Source organism: Prionailurus bengalensis, chromosome C2 (genome assembly GCF_016509475.1).
Source record: "Prionailurus bengalensis isolate Pbe53 chromosome C2, Fcat_Pben_1.1_paternal_pri, whole genome shotgun sequence".
In the NCBI taxonomy this organism is placed as follows: domain Eukaryota; kingdom Metazoa; phylum Chordata; class Mammalia; order Carnivora; family Felidae; genus Prionailurus; species Prionailurus bengalensis.
Window position 1 is genome coordinate 26,272,266 of NC_057350.1, and position 18,126 is coordinate 26,290,391.

Consider the following 18,126-nt stretch of genomic DNA (forward strand, 5'->3'; position numbering starts at 1 on the left):
GATATCTAAGTGTGTCACAGCCCATTTGTAAAAAACACTGTAAGTATCACAGTGTTGAAAGCCTTTCTCCTGGCTTGAACTAATTTTCTCCATCACAAATATCAAAAGTGCCTGGAAATGCTCAGAGCAATCATTTCAAGCACCAAAAGTAATACCATTATTCTGACCCCAGAGTAATCCCTTCAAATGTTATTTTAGAAAAATAAAAAGCATTAGTAGTTTATCTTAAAGATGGGACTCTACTTGCATTCAAGATTACTATCCTAAATAATAATAATAATAATAACCACTTATCTTTTTGTCTCCTTTTTTTTTCCACATGAGTATTTCAGCTTTATTTAACAATTTTACTTCTGACTAATTTGAACACACATGCGTTGCTTTAGTATTTGGCTTGCAGAAGATTTTTATGGTAAACATAATACAAAGTCATTACAGCTTTAGAATATTTCTCTTGAGATTCTGAAAGGTGTGCATTGGTTTGGGGAATAACTTAAAATTTCGATTTACTTTTGGACTTTACAAGTATCGTTCAATTTATAGAGCTATTGTCCTAAAAACAAAACAAAATTTTAATGTTCAAATGCTGTGCAATTGTCCTGTCTTGATTTCCTGAAAGACTATAGCTGCCTCCTTTACTCTGCTTGAAGTTGCTAAGTAGAACTGGTAGCAAAATTAAGCAGTAAACCTGCTGATGCAGAATTCTTCACTCTTAATTTGGCTGATGTTCAACTCTAAATTAGAACACAACTAAACCCCCAGGTTTTATGTGCAAAGAAACTTGATTCATATGCTGAGTCCACAAACTCCTGAAATGTAAATATGCTTTTCTGCCTTGCCTGCCACAACCACTGGAGAAGTCACCAGGAACCTATAAACGAAAACAACTCCTTCTTTAACCAGGATTTTATTTTCCCTGGCTTTCTCCTTTCAATAAAATTAGGAAATGGTTGCCAAACTCTACTTCTCTTATGTTCCCCAATGACTTTCCTACTGTGGAGAGAGCTTTAACATAATGCACTGCAAACTTGTTTTCCTCTTTGATGAGTTCATTTTAGTCTCCTGTGTTCAGAACTCCTCTTCCCAAAGAGCAGATGAATAATCTGTTGCAAATAAGCCGGCCAGAGGAAGGGAGTCACCAGCTCTCTCCTCGGTATCACGTCCACTGCCAAGTAACAACTGGTAGGCTGCCCCATGATTCTCCACACTCCCGATTCAGAGGGAGGGATGTTCTTCTTCGTTCAGATAAACCAGAGAAAAGAGAAAATACATAAGGGTGCAGCAGGTGTGGCATAATTCACTGCCGCCTGAACTTCTGACAAGAAAAACCTCCTACACCTGCATGTAAGAACAAAGCTCGGCTACAACAGGAATTTGGAATCCGAAGCCAAGTTACCAGCCATGAGTTTGGAACTTCCTTCAACCAAGTTACAAAGAAAGCACAAGCTAGGACTTGATAGGGCATTTGAGGCCTTGACATCTTGCTTCTTTGTCTTCTCCCTGTTTGGTGGTTAAGAGGAGGGATGGCATGACCTGAACCTAGAAGAAATGCTTCTAATGACACAAAACTAAGCTTACATATCTTCTTAAAAATGCCCTCACTTTTAGTAAAATCCTGTGCACTGGTGAGTGGAGTGAATCCAACTATATTATCTCCATGAAGAGAGGGCAGAGAGGATGTAAAAGAGCCAGAAGCATCTAAAAGAGCCAGAAGCATCTCGACTGACAGCCACATCAGATTTTCAATCCTTCCCACAGCAGCAAACATAGGCTCCACGCTACAGGTATTGTGACTGAAGCTCGGAAATGTTCTATCACTAGCTCAAGGTCAAATGACTAAAGCAGAGCCTGAATGGGAACTTTGGATGGCCAAACTTCAAACCTGGGGTTTGTCCTTTATCCTAGTGGCTTCCAAATGCCAGTCTCTGGTCTTGTGCTAGCCTGGCCATTCTCAGGACCCACTTGGGCAGCACTGTCAGAATGCCTGGACCACAGGCTACAGGAAATCAAATCCAATAGGTCTGGAATGAGACCTGAGAAATTGTTTTTTTAAAAATCTCCTTGACATTTTTCTGCGGCCAGATTTGGGAACCATGGCACTAAGGCCCAGCAATTAATTAATTGATTTCATAGGAATTTTAGGTCATCTCCCAAATCAAAGTATAACGCATCTCACTCTTAGGAAACGTATCTGCTCTTTCTACGAACCATGGAATATATTTTTTAAATATTTAAAGTTCCAGCAGTCCTTCAGAAAATATCCTTGAGTTGGGACTTAAGGGTGCTTCCTGGGGATGTTTAAGGGTGTTTTCCTGGGGATAATTTATCACCCACAGTTGTCTTGCTGCAAAACTCTATGGTTCCCTGCAGGGTCCAAGATTTTCCTTCCTTCTTGGTGTCTCACAAAGCCAGGGCTACTGATGCTCAAGGCAAACTCCCTATCTCCCAGACATTTTTGATTAAGTGCACCTTCGGTGCTTTACTTATTTTAGACATGGGGCTACACATATGTTTCAACCAATTTTCTACAACACACTTCTCCCTAAAACAGCTGTTTTTCTGGCTTTTTGCCACGGACTCTGTTGAGCATCTCTTGGGACCTTAGGTGAATCTTTTTTATATCCTTATCTCTCCAGTAAGAAGCTCTTTGTGTGCCCCTATATCCAGATCTCCAAAGCGATTTCTCCTTCTCCTTTAGCACTTTTGTGTTGAGGGGCCCACAGGTTGAGCAAGGTTCTGTAAACTATGATCCTGGGGCCAAATCTAGCCTGGCATCTGTTTTTTGTAAATAATATTTTATTGGAACACAACCAGCCCCATTCATTTGCCTGTCTATGGCTGCTTTCATACTACATTAGCAAAACTGAGTAGCTCTAAGTAGACAAAGACCATAAGCCTGCAAAGCCAGAAGTATTTGCTATCTGGCCTTTTATAGAAAAAGTCTGCCAATCCCTGAACTAAAGGAACATTTCCAACTTAAAATATTTATAGGGGCGCCTGGGTGGCGCAGTCGGTTAAGCGCCCGACTTCAGCCAGGTCACGATCTCGCGGTCCGTGAGTTCGAGCCCTGCGTCAGGCTCTGGGCTGATGGCTGAGAGCCTGGAGCCTGTTTCCGATTCTGTGTCTCCCTCTCTCTCTGCCCCTCCCCCGTTTATGCTCTGTCTCTCTCTGTCCCAAAAAAATAAATAAAAATGTTGAAAAAAAAAATTTAAAAAAAAAAATAAAAAATAAAAAATAAATTAAAAAAAAATATTTATAAATTTTCCTCTGATACAGAAACAACATATATACACTTCCAAGATCACCTCAAACCACATACACTATAAGAATTTTGTTGTTTGCCTGTTTTTATTCATTTTTAACCCATATTTAGGGTACAACATATATTCTTTTTTTACTTCCATCTTCAGATGTCACTGGTTATTAAAGAGTTACTCTTAGGACCTAAAAATGATGAACAGTTTTACTAATAAGCCACTCTTTAATATATAATGAATCACCTCATTACTTGTGTGAGAGTAAGGGGTACGGAGAAGACTATGTGAATCTCTATTAATTCATTGTAATTGTCTCCAATTAACCTTTCCTCCATCTGCTAAAATGAACCCCAGTTTCACCAACTTGTAACTTGTATGGCTGATAAGAGAAAGAAACAATTTTCTTTTAATTTTCTCCAAGCTGTCTTGATAACTAGTGATTGCACAAAGTATATATCTAATAAAACATTAACCCAGGAAAATACATTTTTAGGAAAAAAAAAAAAAGGCTCACTTCTTTCTATGAAAAAAAATGTGCCTTAAAAACCTCATTACTGTTTTAAAATCCTACAAAAATGACCTTAAAAATCTTGTGGATTTGATATTTTGAATGATTGCAAAAGAGCAACTGGCTTGTAACTGAAATCTGCACCTTTGCACCGGTCTTCAATTATACTCACTTTGCCTGCAGTTACTGATATTTAAAAGTACCAGTGCGCCCTCTTGTGGTACATTGCAGTTACTGTTCTTTTCTACCAGTCCTACCAGTTTGGTATGAACCCATTAAATTTTATGTAAGTCATAATAAATAAATAAATAAATAAATAAATAAATAAATAAATAAATAAATAAATAAATAAATAAATTTATGTAAGTCATTTTACAAGAGACTATCTTACATTTTGTCTGTGATTGATTCCTGTGGAACAATAATCAATAATACATGCTGGTACCTGAAGAATGAACTGCTAAAATTATGCTGGGCTGTAATGAAATATGATTATCACTGTTTGACACCCACCCTGAGCTCCGAAGAACAGAAATAAATCTACCACCGATTTTGGTCCATAGATCACTTTACAGGAAAAAAAACCAAAAAACATAAGTCTACAACTATCATGTTCTTGCATATCAGGTGTTCTAAAGAATTTCTACCTACTCCACTTTCCAGTTTGATGATGTGGCTATATACATAAGTGTAAATATTTTTATTAAAGGGCACATGAAACTTTCGCTATGTAGAAAAAAAAAGGCCTTATGAAAGTCAAATCTACATCCCAATTTCTAGTTTCTCCCCTTTCCAGGGGAGCTTTGGGTACCTGTTCTGGCCTCTTGACTATGAGTTCAATGGTTTAGGCTACAGTGCAATCCCCAAGGATCCCCTACATTGTATTTTGGCGCTTGTGAGACCAACTACCCATAATGCCTCCTCCTCTGGACTGCTTGGGCTTTTTGTTGTCACTTTTTTAAATATGTAGAAGTCCTACCACTTACTAGTTTAACTGGAAACCCTTGAGCAAGTTACTCTAACGCTTCAGCTTTACTTCATCATCTGTAAAATGGAGATACTAATAATGACAGTCTCATATAGCTATCATGAGGACTAAATACAAGTTAGGGAAGTTAAGATTCCTATCTTAGGACTGGGCACATAAGAAGAGATTAATAACCTGTTACAATCAGTATTACTATTAGGTTTCTGAATGTATCGGAATGTTGTGATTTCTTAATATTCCCCCTTCTCTCTTTATCACCCTCCACTTTTCTAGTATATTTTTGGTCTGTTTTATTGATGTTTTTATGTTTGCCTTTGCTTACTGTGTGGCAATGGAAAAGCTAGATTTAAAAGTGTGGGTGCGGGGCACCTGGGTGGCTCAGTCGGTTAAGTGTCTGACTTTGGCTCAAGTGATGATCTTGCTCAGTTTGAGTTCGAGCCCCACATCGGGCTCTGTGCTAACAGCTCAGAGCCTGGAGCCTCATTCAGATTCTGTGTCTTCTCCTCTCTCTGCCCCTCCCATGCTCATGCCCTGTCTCTCTCTGTCTCTCAATAATAAATAAACATTTAAAAAATTAAAAATAAATAAAATAAAATAAAATAAAATAAAATAAAATAAAATAAAAGTGTGGGGGGCGCCTGGGTGGCGCAGTCGGTTAAGCGTCTGACTTCAGCCAGGTCACGATCTCGCAGTCCGTGAGTTCGAGCCCCGCGTCAGACTCTGGGCTGATGGCTCAGAGTCTGGAGCCTGTTTCCGATTCTATGTCTCCCTCTCTCTCTGCCCCTCCCCCGTTCATGCTCTGTCTCTCTCTGTCCCAAAAATAAATAAACGTTGAAAAAAAAAATTCTTTAAAAAAAATAAAAGTGTGGATTCTTGGGGTGCTCGGTTGGCTGAGTCAGTCGAGTGACTGACTCTTGATTTCAGCTCAGGTCATGATCTCACGGTTTGTGAGTTCAAGCCCCCCCATTGGGCTCCATGATGACAGTGCAGAGTGTGCTTGGGATTCTCTCTCTCTCCCTCTCTTCCCCTCCCCTCATCATGCTCTCTCTCTCAAAATAAACAAACAAACAAACAAACAATTAAATAGGTTCTTGGGGAACCTGGCTAGCTTGGTCTGTAGAGCATGTGACTCAATCTTGGGGTCCTGAGTTTGAGCCCCATATTGTGGGTAGAGATTACTTTTAAAAAAAGTGTGTGTTCTTGGTTCAGAACCCTGCATTTCAATTGACTTATTGCTATCTCTAACATATTAAGACTGCATCACAGGGTCAACACCTAGAACTGTAAATGCCAGAATATCTCTGTGCTACTGAGGTATGAATCTTTGGACACTCTTTTGGTTGGAGAGCTCAAATAGGACTTTTGACATGATGTTTTAAAAGTATAGAATATATATATATTGAATATATATTCAATATATATTCAATATATATATTCAATATATATATTCTATATATAGAATATATATATATTGAAGTACTTACTGTTTGTCTTTTCAGTGGTTAGGAGATTCTTCTGCATTTATCTGGAAGTTTCTTTTGTGAAAAAACAAAAAACAAAAAAACTCCCACATAATGGATCTCTCTATATTAGAAAAAGAATAAACATTGGATATGGCACATCACTAGACAGAACAGATGCTCTAACTATTGAGGGTATTTTTTTATACACTGCTTCATCAAACATCAAGAGTGACTTTCTAGGTCAGCTCCAGCAGAAAAGCACTTATTTTAGAACCCTTATTTTTTGTTTCCCCAGCAATGCTATGCCATCATGTCAAGGTCCTTACATTCAAAATTAGTGCCTAAACACACATGCTTCTTGATTCTTCTTGTACAACTTATACTTAGAGGTATTCAATCTCCTCATTAGATGTAGCAAAACTAAAACATGCTTAAAAGGCAGGGGGCTTAGGGAGAGAGAGATGATTTTCAATTAGGAAAGTCCAGATAGTATTTAATAAAACAGCTATTTACCTATGCTCACTCTGGTATCCATGATTGTTGTTTGTTACCTAGGAATTAAATGTTAAGTTGCAAGGTATGATCACTATAGTAACTAGAAGGGTACTGGAACATTGAAAATGTGAGTAGATGTTAAATTTAGATCAAAGTAAATAAATGTCACATTATCAATCCTATTCCTGTAGAAGCTAATTTTCTTCAACGGATTTTCCTTATAAATCACGTGAAAGGCCCTTTTCCCTCCTTTGTGCCTATTTTCAAAACTATTTAAATTAGCATATTTTTTTTTTGTTTTCAGAAATCATTGGTTTTGGTTTTTCAAACTGTAACTTAAAATAATCAAGTCCCAATCTTGTTTAGCTTTCAGTGGATGACAAACAGTACAAATGTCTTGTGCTTTCTGGATACACTTTTAAGTAATCTTTTTTTTTAACATCAGAAATGCACCATCTGACCTGCATTGTGACTGTTTGCTGTGAATCATTCAAAGCTGGCATGTTGTAGGGTTTTAGTGCTTTTTGTGGTGTTAACTTTCCTACCCACAAACAAACAGCCTTCAAACTACCCAGATGAGATCAAACAGTTGATGGCATTTATATTTTCCTAGGCATCAGAAAGAAGAATTCAATCCCACAAAATTAAATGCCTTTAGGGAAAAAAAATGACTATGTGAATGTTTGACATCAAAGACAGAAATATCTTCGTCTCCATTCAGTATTCCCAAACTCCAGGCGGACTTTTTTAGTTTTTTACTTTCTCTCCATTCTCTTTCCCACATGGCTCTCTGAATTATAATTAGGAACTTGGAGGGCAGATTTGACCTTCACTTGTGCTCTTTTTTGGTAATATACAAAGTCCAATGGAGGACTGTTCTTCTTCACAAATGATTCTGTTTCTTTGGTGTTCCTGACACAAATCTGTGGAGTATTGGCAGTTGTCTTACCAACAGTAAACTCCTGAAGGACTATGACCCAAGTGTACAAAAACACATGTTCCTTTTACATGTCTTGCTTTGTCCATCGCCTACTATTGTCTAAAAATAACATGCTCACAACCCAGCTTTTCACTAACACTTTCAGGAGAAGTTGGTCTTCCTTGGATTGTGTCTCTGGAGGAGCCAGGTGAAGGGCTGTATTATGGAAGACTGAATCTTGTTTCCAACCAACCCCCACCCCACCACCACCACTAAGAGAGAGCAAGCATCTCCCATTGGTCAGGGTTGAGGAGCACTGTTTCCATGGTTCAACATGATCAGCTGCATGCAGTTCATAATCAAATATATCCTCCTTTCTTTTGACAAAAGTCTGAGAAGGAGGCACAGTTCATTGCCAAAAAGAGTCCTACCAGCAACAAGTCCAGACACACAAGAAGTCCAAAAGATGTCCGCAGGTGAAATACTGATTTTCCAATGAGCTTCCTGACTGTCTTTACAGAGTCTTTCTTGAGTGGGAGCCTGGGGATCCCTTTATTCTGCAATCTCCTTTCTCTCCCCATGTCCCCAGTGATGCATAACCCCCTCTGTGGAGTGTTGGGTATATCTTGAGAGTAGAGTAGGCAGTAAGATTCTTTCAGGTCAGACCATTTTCCCCAGACAACTCAACCTCCATTATACATGAATCCTCCCTTATAAGAAGGGGCTTAGGCATTTCAGAATCTTCTGATTGGAACACTAAAAATAAAAAAAAAAACACCCTGGAATGCCTGGCTGGCTCAGTCAGTGGAGCATGTGACTCTTGATCTTGGGTTTGTGGGTTCAGGCGCCACGTTGAGTGTAGAGATTGCTTAAAAATAAAATCTTAAAACAGGGGCGCCTGGGTGGCTCAGTCGGCTAAGCGTCCGACTTCAGCTCAGGTCACGATCTCGTGGTCCGCGAGTTCGAGCCCCGCGTCAGGCTCTGGGCTGATGGCTCAGAGCCTGGAGCCTGCTTCCAATTCTGTGTTTCCCTCTCTCTCTGCCCCTCCCCCGTTCATGCTGTGTCTGTCTCTTTCTCAAAAATAAATAAACGTTAAAAAAAAATTTTTTTTTAAATAAAATCTTAAAATAAATAAATAAATAAATAAATAATAACCTGGGGTGCCTGGGTGGCTCAGTCAGTTGGGCATCAGACTTTGGTTCAGGTCATGATCTCACAGTTCATGGGTTCGAGCCCTGCATCGACTCTGTGCTGGCAGTGCAGTCTGCTTGGGATTCTCTCTTTCTCTCTCTCTCTCTCTGCCCCTCCCCCACTTGCACTATCTCTCAAAATAAATAAAGTTTAAAAATTTTTTTTTGTTTTGTTTTTGTTTGTTTGTTTGTTTGTTTTTTTAACGTTTATTTATTTTTGGGACAGAGAGAGACAGAGCATGAACGGGGGAGGGGCAGAGAGAGAGGGAGACACAGAATCAGAAACAGGCTCCAGGCTCTGAGCCATCAGCCCAGAGCCTGACGCGGGGCTCAAACTCCCGGACCGCGAGATCGTGACCTGGCTGAAGTCGGACGCTTAACCGACTGCGCCACCCAGGCGCCCCTAAAAATTTTTTTAAATAAAAATATTTTTTAAAAAATAAAAATAACCACTTTTGTTTATGATATTGACTATTACAGCATCACATGTTCAGAGTTCTTCAAATTTTTTAGAGGGTGCCTGGGTGGCTCAGTCGGTTGAGCGACCAACTTCGGCTCAGGTCACGATCTCATGGTTCGTGGGTTCAAGCCCCACATCGGGTTCTGTGCTGCCAGTTCAGAGCCTGGAGCCTGTTTCAGATTATGTGTCTCCCTCTCTCTCTGCCCCTCCCTCGCTTGCTCTCTGTGTCTCTCTGTCTCAAAAGTAAATAAACATTAAAAAAAATTTTTTTTAATTTTTTTCATTTGAATTTGTATTACAAAAATCCCTTCATCAGAGGTAAAGAAAGAATTATTATTATACATATATATGTATAATCTCAATTCAAAAAATCCAAACATAAATTAGTGCCTTCTTTGAACCAGGAATTGTAGGAAGTACAGAAATATAATTCATAGGCATAATCTCAGTGCCTGTGAATTCAGAAATTAACTGGGGCGGGGGGGGGGTGGTGAAGGTGGTAAAGAGACATATAAAAAGGTTAATGGCAGGGCAGTCCTGTAGGAACTCTCATCTAGAGATAAAAGAGTGTTGTGTTTACTCCGAGGAAGGCCCACCCTGGATAAGTGGGATGCAGGCACAATAACAGAAAGGAAAGCACGCACCTTGGTTAATTTTCCTGGACTTAGTCTTCACAGAGCCATTTCCAAAGTAAACCTGGGCCATCTTACACAGAGGTTCACATTCCACACCTGGTGCTTAACCACAATGAAACCAACACAGCCACAGAATGCCCAGAGTGGGGATGCCAGGAGGAACAGGTGGCACAGATCTGAGTAAAGTTTTGATGCTCAGATCACGGCTGGCTAAGGCAGCCATAGCAAAGTACCACTGACAGGCGGCTTAACAACAGCAAGTTATTTCCTCATAGTTCTGGAGGCTAGAAGTCTAAGATCAAGGCATTGGTATGATTGGTTTCTTCTGAAGGCTTTTCTCCTTGGTTTGTGGATGGCTGTCTTCCTCTGGTATCTTCACATGGTCCTCCCTTTCTGTGTGTGTCTGTGCTTTAACCTCCTCAATAAGTACACCACAAATGATTTCATTTTACCTTAGTCACCTCTTTAAGGGTCTTATCTACAAATACTGTCACATTCTTAGGTACTGAGAGGTTAGGATTTGACAAAGATTCTCTCCTTGACCAAACTTTGGTCAGGCTCTTCTGAGCTCTCTTTTTCACTAGGCCTGACCTTGGGCTACTATGTCCTTCCTTGTAGAATATTTCTAGCAAGAATCTTGCTAAGTCAGTTTAACAAGAAACCCTCATTTTCAATATCTGATCACCCTCAATATCTGATCGGGTTCCTCACCATCTACCTTCCCCCAGATGATATCTGACCACCCTGGCCTGCCTTCAACAAGAATCTTGTCAGGCTGGTTTAGACAGAATCCTCTCTTACCTATAGTATTTCCTCTCAGTAACTTTCTGACCATCAACCCCCAACCCCACTTCTTAGCTACAAATTGCCATTTTTCTTTGTATTTGAAGTTGAGCTCAGTCTCTCTCCCCTACTACAAAACCCCATTGTCCTGGTTCCTATACCTATTGTGATAGTCTCCCTGAATAAACATTGCCTTACTGTTTCTTAACAAGGGTCATGAATAATTTTCTCTTTAACAGATTTCAACATAGGAACTTTGGAGGGGATGTAATTCAGCCTACATAACATAAGGTCTCAAAACTTTGGGGAAGGTATAGTGAGGAAGCCCCAGCTGTGAATTCTCCAGCTATGAATTCCTCCTTCAGGGATGGTCTGGGGATTGGGGGAGGAGGAGTGGTGGAAGTGCGGGCAGAGGAAGAGAAAGGGAGAGGGGGGAGAGAGGAAGGGAGGGAGAGAGAAGATTCTTACTTTTTTTATATAGAATTTTTAAAAAATGTTTATTTATTTTGAGAGACAGCCCACACAAACGAGAAGGGGAAGGGCAGAAAGACAGAAAGACAGACAGAGAAAGAGAGAGAGAGAGAAAGAATTCCAAGCACTGCACTGTCAGCATTGAGCCTGACATGGGGCTCATCTCATGAATCATGAAATTATTACCTAAGCCTAAATCAAGAGTGAGACACTTAATCAACTGAACTACCCAGTGCCCCAGATTCTTAGTTTTTTAGAGCTCTATAGGAGAACATCAATTGGCTGGGGCAACCTGAAGATCTGCACTGGGGAGTAAGGAGGGGAATGGGACAAAGTGATGGTGATCCTGTAGGACCACATTTCTGTGTGGCTTAAGAAAAATAAGCTCAAGGGAAAAACAAAATCAATAAATGCAGTGACATTCTGCCATATGTATCTCATGGCAATTAAAACTCCCACTACTATTCCACCACCAAAGAATCATTTTTATAACTATTACCAGTCATTAATTGCTCACTAGTTTAGCCCAGCAGAGAAGCTAAGGGCAAGTGCCCTAGGGTCACACAACCTTGTATTTGAGTTTCAGCTCTACCATTTACCAGGTGACCTTGAACAATTCAACTTTTCTGTGCTTCATTTTTTCATCTGGAAAATTTGAATAATGACTGTGTCTTCCTCAGAAGGCTCTAGTAAGGATTACATAAGACAGTAAAGATTACTGTTATTTATTACTGTTTTTCAAGGACTACATATAGTAGATATTTAACATATTTTATCTATTTTAATCTCCTACAAAAATCCTTTGAGGTACATATATCATCAGCCCCATAGCCTTGTAGTATCTCACCTACCCCTGCTGTCACTGAGGACAATTTCCATGAGATTCATGAAAGATTTGTTCCCTAAAACTGATGGTAAGAGTAGATTCAAGATCAGTTCCTTCCTCTCTTCTTTGGATAGTACATTCTATCATGTGTATAGCTGCTCCTCTGGTACAGTTCCTATGACAACCTCTCTGGGATATTTTTCTGCTCAGCCATAGTACTGGTGGCTCTTCTTGTTACCAAAAAAAAAAAAAAAAAAAAAATCCATAAAATAAAGCCTTACATAAAGGGCTTTGTTAATGGGGAATCTCATAAAGGAGCCGTGATGCTACATCAACCAAGGTAGTAAATTGCTTTAAACTGTTTTTGTTTAAATGTTATAAAGCCCCATATACACTCACTGTCTCCAACACAATAATTGAGAACATGTACAATTAGATCTCGTAGTTACCAGTACAGTGCAAAACATAAGTACAGTTTCACTTTGATGTTGGAGCTTTTAACAAATATTTTTCTTGATATTTCTTTTGGTTTTATTGTCTGTTGTAATTTGCTTTACCACAGTATGTAAACATTGGGAACTATGTGTGCACAATTTAATTCTAATCTACCTGTGCCCTAGTGGTCAATTAGCATGTGAAGTGACCAAACAGAGTTAAAATCCTAAGAATTTGCCAGGTGGCATTCAAAGGTATTTTTGTCAAAATCACTTTCAGAAGCTTTACTACTGAGCATGTTAGAATTTCTAATTGGCAAAATTAGTGGAGTTTAAGTTATGTGATCATTAGGCGTTGGGTATCTCTACCTTTGCAGGAACAACGTATATGTAAGTACCTACCCAGGCCAGTACTTCATACCAGGGGGACAGCCGGTATGGCCCTGCACCTCTGTCATCAGTGGATGATCTTGTCATCTGATCTGACCAAAAGGCCTGACCCTCCCTCCAGCAGACCATGCCTGTCTTCATCTTGGAGACAGCCTTGCATGAAGAGGCTGGTCATCATGTCAAGGGTTGAGACTGATAATATTCCAAACATACCCAGGCTGTATGATTGTTTTCTGTCTGTTGCTTGCTTAGAATACCGTGGTCTGAAATGTGCTTCTTGCTACAATTGCCAGACAAAAAAGTGGTGGGTTGGAAACACAGAGCTGACATTCCCTGTAACTGCTGGAGACTTCTGATAAAGTTCAAAATTACCTGACATTCATGCAACAAAAAACTGGGTGAAGGTGGTTCAAATTCTCATACTCTGTTGTTCAACACAACCTCAAAATAATCCTGTATACCTGAATTTCCTCCCGCTACACTGTCATTTGTCTTCATTGACGGGCTCATTGATCTCTATGTAAGTGTAGTCTACTGGTCAGAATATCATCTTCAGGCAACGTAGGAATGCTTTTGTTTTCATAACCATCATTCAGGTACTAAGTCACGGATCCTCATGCTAGCTCCCAGACTCTTTTTTTTTTTTTTCTTGTAAACAGATTTTATTTCTTAGACCAGTTTTAGGTTCACAGCAAAAGTGAGTGGAAGGTACTGAAATTTCTCATTATCCTCTCATATACACACACAGCCTCTCCCACTGTCAACATCCCCCACCAGAGTGGCCCATTTGTTACAACTGGTGAACTATATTGACACATCACTATCACCTAAAGTGAATAATTTACATTAGGGTTCACTCTTGGTGCCATATATATTGTATGGATTTTGACCAAATGCATAATAACATATATCCACCATTTCAGTATCATACAGAATAGTTTCAATGACCTGAAAATGCTCTGTGTTCTACCCTTCATCCTTCCTTTCCTTTATTCCCTGGCAACCAGTGATCTTTTTATTGTCTCCATAGTTTGCCTTTTCCAGAATGTCATATAGAAGAAAGCACACAGTATGTAGCCTTTGCAGATTAACTTCTTTCACTTACTAGTATGCATTTACAGTTCCTCCATGTCTCTTCATAGCTGGATAGTTCATTTCATTTTACTGTTGAATAGCATTCCTTTGGCTGGATGTAACACGGTTTGTTTACCCATTCACTTATGAAAGGACATCTTGATTGCTTCCAAGTTTTGGCAATTATGAATAAAGCTGCACATTCATGTGCAGGTTTTTTTTTAATGTTTTATTTACTTTTGAGAGAGAAAGAGAGAGACAGAGTACTAGCAGGAGAGGGGCTCCAAGCTGTCAGCACAGAGCCCCGCTCAGGACTCAAATTCATGAATTGCAAGATCATGACTTGAGCTGAAGTCGGACATTTAACCCACTGGGCCACCTAGGCGCCCCTCACGTGCAGGTTTTTGTACAAACATAAATATTCAACCCCTCCGGGTAAGTACTAAGGAATGCCATTGCTGAATCATATGGTAAGAGTATGATTAGCTTTATAAGAAACCACCCAACTGTCTTCCAAAGTGGCTGTACTATCTTGTATTCCCACCAGCCATGAATGAGAGTTCTGTTGCTCCATACTCTCGTCAGCATGTGTTCTGGGTGTTCTGGATTTTGGCCATTCTAATAAGTGTATAGTTGTAGCTCATTATTGTTTTATGTTTTCTCTTCATTTGTTTTAAATTTATTTATTTATTTTTTAAGAGAGAGAGAGAGAATGCATGCGAGTGGGGGGGGGGGGGGGGGGAGTGTGGCAGAAAGGGAGAGAGAGAATCCCAAGCAGGCTCTGCACTGTCAGCACAGATCCTGATGTAGGGCTCCATATCACAAACCATGAGATCAAGACCTGAGCTGAAATCAAGAGTCAGATGCTTAACTGACTGAGCCACCCAGGCACCCCTCATTATTGTTTTAATTTACATTTCCTTAATGACATAGGCTTATTTGCTATTTGTATATCTTCTTTGGTAAGACATCTTTTCAGGTTTTGCCAATTTTTTAAATCAGGTTGTTCATTTCTTATTGTTGGGTTTGTGTTTTTTAAGTTTATTTATTTATTTTGAGAGAGACAGAGACAACACAAGTGGGGGAGGGGCAGAGAGAAGGGAGAGAGAGAAAAAAAGAGAGAGAGAGAGAAAATCCCAAGCAGGCTCCAAACTGCCAGCACAGAGCCCCATGTGGGGCTCGAATTCATGAAACTGTGAGATCATGACCTGAGCTGAAACCAAGAGTCAGATGATTAACCAACTGAGCCACCCAGGCACCTTGTTGTTGAGTTTTAAAACTTCTCTGTATTATTTCAGGTAATAATCCTTTTTCAGATATATCTTTTGTAAAGATTTTCTCTCAGTCTGTGGCTTGTCTTAACATTCTCTTGACCAGAGTCATTTTTAATGTAGTAAAAACATGCATATTTGTTTGTGCATTGGATTTATTTACTCTTTCATCCATTCAACATGTGTTTATTAAGTACCTAATAAGTATGAGGCACTGTGCCAGGCATGCAAAAGGCAGGGGTAACCAACAGAGGCACTGGGTTGCATTTGCCTCTAAGTCAGAGCAACTCACATTGTATTCCACCCTTTGTCATTTATCCTCTGACATATTATGGAGCCTGTCCTCTCCTCTTTATTCACACAGACTACCCTGATTGTTCTCCTTAACATGGTAGATGCTCACACCTAACTAGTCTCATTTTAGAGTGAGAAAAATTCCTTCCAATTCCTTCTCTATGTGGGTGACAATTATCCTTCTAAATTTTAAATACAATCAGGTCACATTTTTGGTTAAAAAAAGCATGTATGACCTATAGCTGGAACAGGCATCAGTTTTATTCCACAACACTGGAGTGTAAGAAACATCATTTCTCTTAACTTCTCTAAAATAGTTAAATTATGCTGAACTCTCTGCTACTTAGTTGGGGAGAAAGTCAATTTCAGTCTTCTGTTTATTTGTTTTATTTTTATTTAGATTCAAGTTAGTTAACATACAGTGTAGTCTTAGCTTCAGGAGAACCCACTGATTGATCTCTTACATATGACACCCAGTGCTCATCTCAAAAAGTGCCCTCCTTAATGCCAGTCACCCATTTAACCCATCCCCCCCAGCCACCCACCCCCAATTTCAGTCTTTTTTTTAGGCTTATTCTTTCCACCAAGAATCTTTTGAAATTCACAAGGATCTCACAAAATACATTCAAGAATGGCCCTCTGGTCTGAGTCTACAATGATCATTACTAACCTTCTCCTTGGCCGTATCCAGGTGGTCCTATTGTCAAGTCTAGCTCTTTAGAGAAAGAGTTTTGGCCGAGCAATAGAAAAGCCTCTGAAATAAGGAAAAACTAAAGTTAATCACCTTCTCTGGTGGGAGAAAATAAAAATACATAAAACAAGAGAAACAAAAACATTAAAATTTCAAGTTATCCTGACCTATGGAGAGCCCAAACTTCATAGTTGGCAGCTACAAGATATACCTACACTTCCCAATTTCACCTTCGTCCTAAGGTGTGGCTGGAGCAGGTTCTCAACAGCTCATAGGAGCCAAGTGTGAATTTTTCAGGAATGTCGTGAAACAATGTTTAACAGAGCTATTATTAAAAATCAAATTGTATAAATCTCACTCTCTCTCCCCTCCTGCCTCCCTAGAGAGCACTCCCATCCCATCTGAGCTCCCAAAGCACTTTAAACGTGCTTGTATACAGTGAGTCTGACATTGTTCCTGTTGTTTTCACTAAAATATCCCGCAGAATATGAGTTTGTCAGTAAGATTTTTTATTTGTATTTGTCTCCCTTGCTCCTAGCAGAGGGCCTAAAACATGGTAGGAATTCCATAACTGTTTGGTGAGTGAGAGAGGGATGACTTGAAGGTTAAACCTATTCCCTTCCTGATATCTTGGGATCAGCCCTCTATCCAGCAGCACTGTTTCCTAGATCAGGCTCTGCATGTCCTTCCATTCTTTAATCAGTCACCACAGGAAAAGACTGGTTTCCCTCCAAAAGAGAGGTAACTTCCATTCTCCAGGGCTTTCACTCCAGGGGAGGGTTAAAATGCAGATGAAATACAAGTAGTAAAGAAGCAAAGAACCTTTAACAGTTCCCTGAGGTAAAGAAAGCAAATTAGAAGCTCAACATCCGTACATAAGGCCCTGTGGTACATGAGCCTGAAATGGAAAATTCATGTGGCTGGTTGGTAAACCAGTTCAGGGTTGTCTTCAGCCCAATTAACATTTTGCAGGGAGGAAGTAGATTTGGTAAAAACTATGGGAATGTTTTATTGGTGTGTTGATAGGCGGACAAGATGGCCAGGAGGGTTGTTCATTGCATAGATACAACTGGGAAACACTCTTTTCCTCCTTTAGAAGAGTGTCATGAACATTTTGGAAAATTCGTGACAGAAATGTGTCAAAGACCAAAAATACAAAGATTGAAAATGATTGCTTTTGATTTTAGACTATGCAACCCCAAGTACAGAACTGCTTGACCTCATTTCTGATTCCATAAACAGCTTTGGGGAAATTGTCATTGCTTTGTCCTAGTCTTCCCAGAACAAGAACCAAATATCCCTAAGGATACCAAATGACACTACCACCCCACCACCAAGCTGGCAATGGCAAAGACGTAGGCTATTTGCAGAGAGCACGCCGCCTCTGCTGTGAGTGGGCAGTAAACTACCCGGGAGATTCGTGCTGCTTGCCTGGAGACTGGGTTGCTAGGTGCCTCTGAAGTAGTGAGACCGAGAGGTGTGCATTATTCCCCCCACACTTCTTATTTTACACTGTGACAGTTGTAGCTTGGAAACAGAAGCAAAGAATAGCGTCTATAGTGTTAGGAATAATGGCCAGCCAAGTGCCCTATGGGGCAGAAGGAACCGAGTTGAGGCTTTTATCAGGAGTAGAAGAAAAAAGTAATGTGATTTGGTTTCATCATAATTGCTTAAGCAGCCTGGGTGAGAACTAATTGTGAGTTCATCTGGCTCCAGAGAAACCCCACCTCTTCCCTCTCCAGAATGGTACTAAAATATCAGCATTGCATCACCAGAAATCACTCCCATTGGTGGCCTTTCTTAAGGAGAGCAGCATGCTCTGTCTCTCTGAAAGCCACTGGAATCTGTATAGACCTAGGAATTTATATCTTTCCAAGACAAATAAAATATTCCTGGCACTCACTTGTCACTTGAAAACTCAGAGTGCTTGCCCATTATTATATCATAGAGGAAGTGTTGTTTTAAAAATGTGGGAGT

At 39.9% G+C, this 18,126-nt stretch overlaps 1 long non-coding RNA gene across 3 annotated transcripts in view; it reads right to left on the reverse strand.

Moving 5' to 3' along the window:
* Positions 1-326: 326 nt before the first annotated feature.
* The window catches only part of LOC122491288, a 57,601-nt gene continuing 39,801 nt past the window's right edge, over positions 327-18,126 (reverse strand). For all 3 annotated transcript variants that reach the window (XR_006299323.1, XR_006299322.1, XR_006299324.1), the window contains 3 exons: positions 16,129-16,212; positions 6,238-6,337; positions 327-1,235 (listed from right to left, as the gene is read on the reverse strand). This is a non-coding gene — a long non-coding RNA (uncharacterized LOC122491288). The remainder of the gene's footprint in view (positions 1,236-6,237; positions 6,338-16,128; positions 16,213-18,126) is intronic.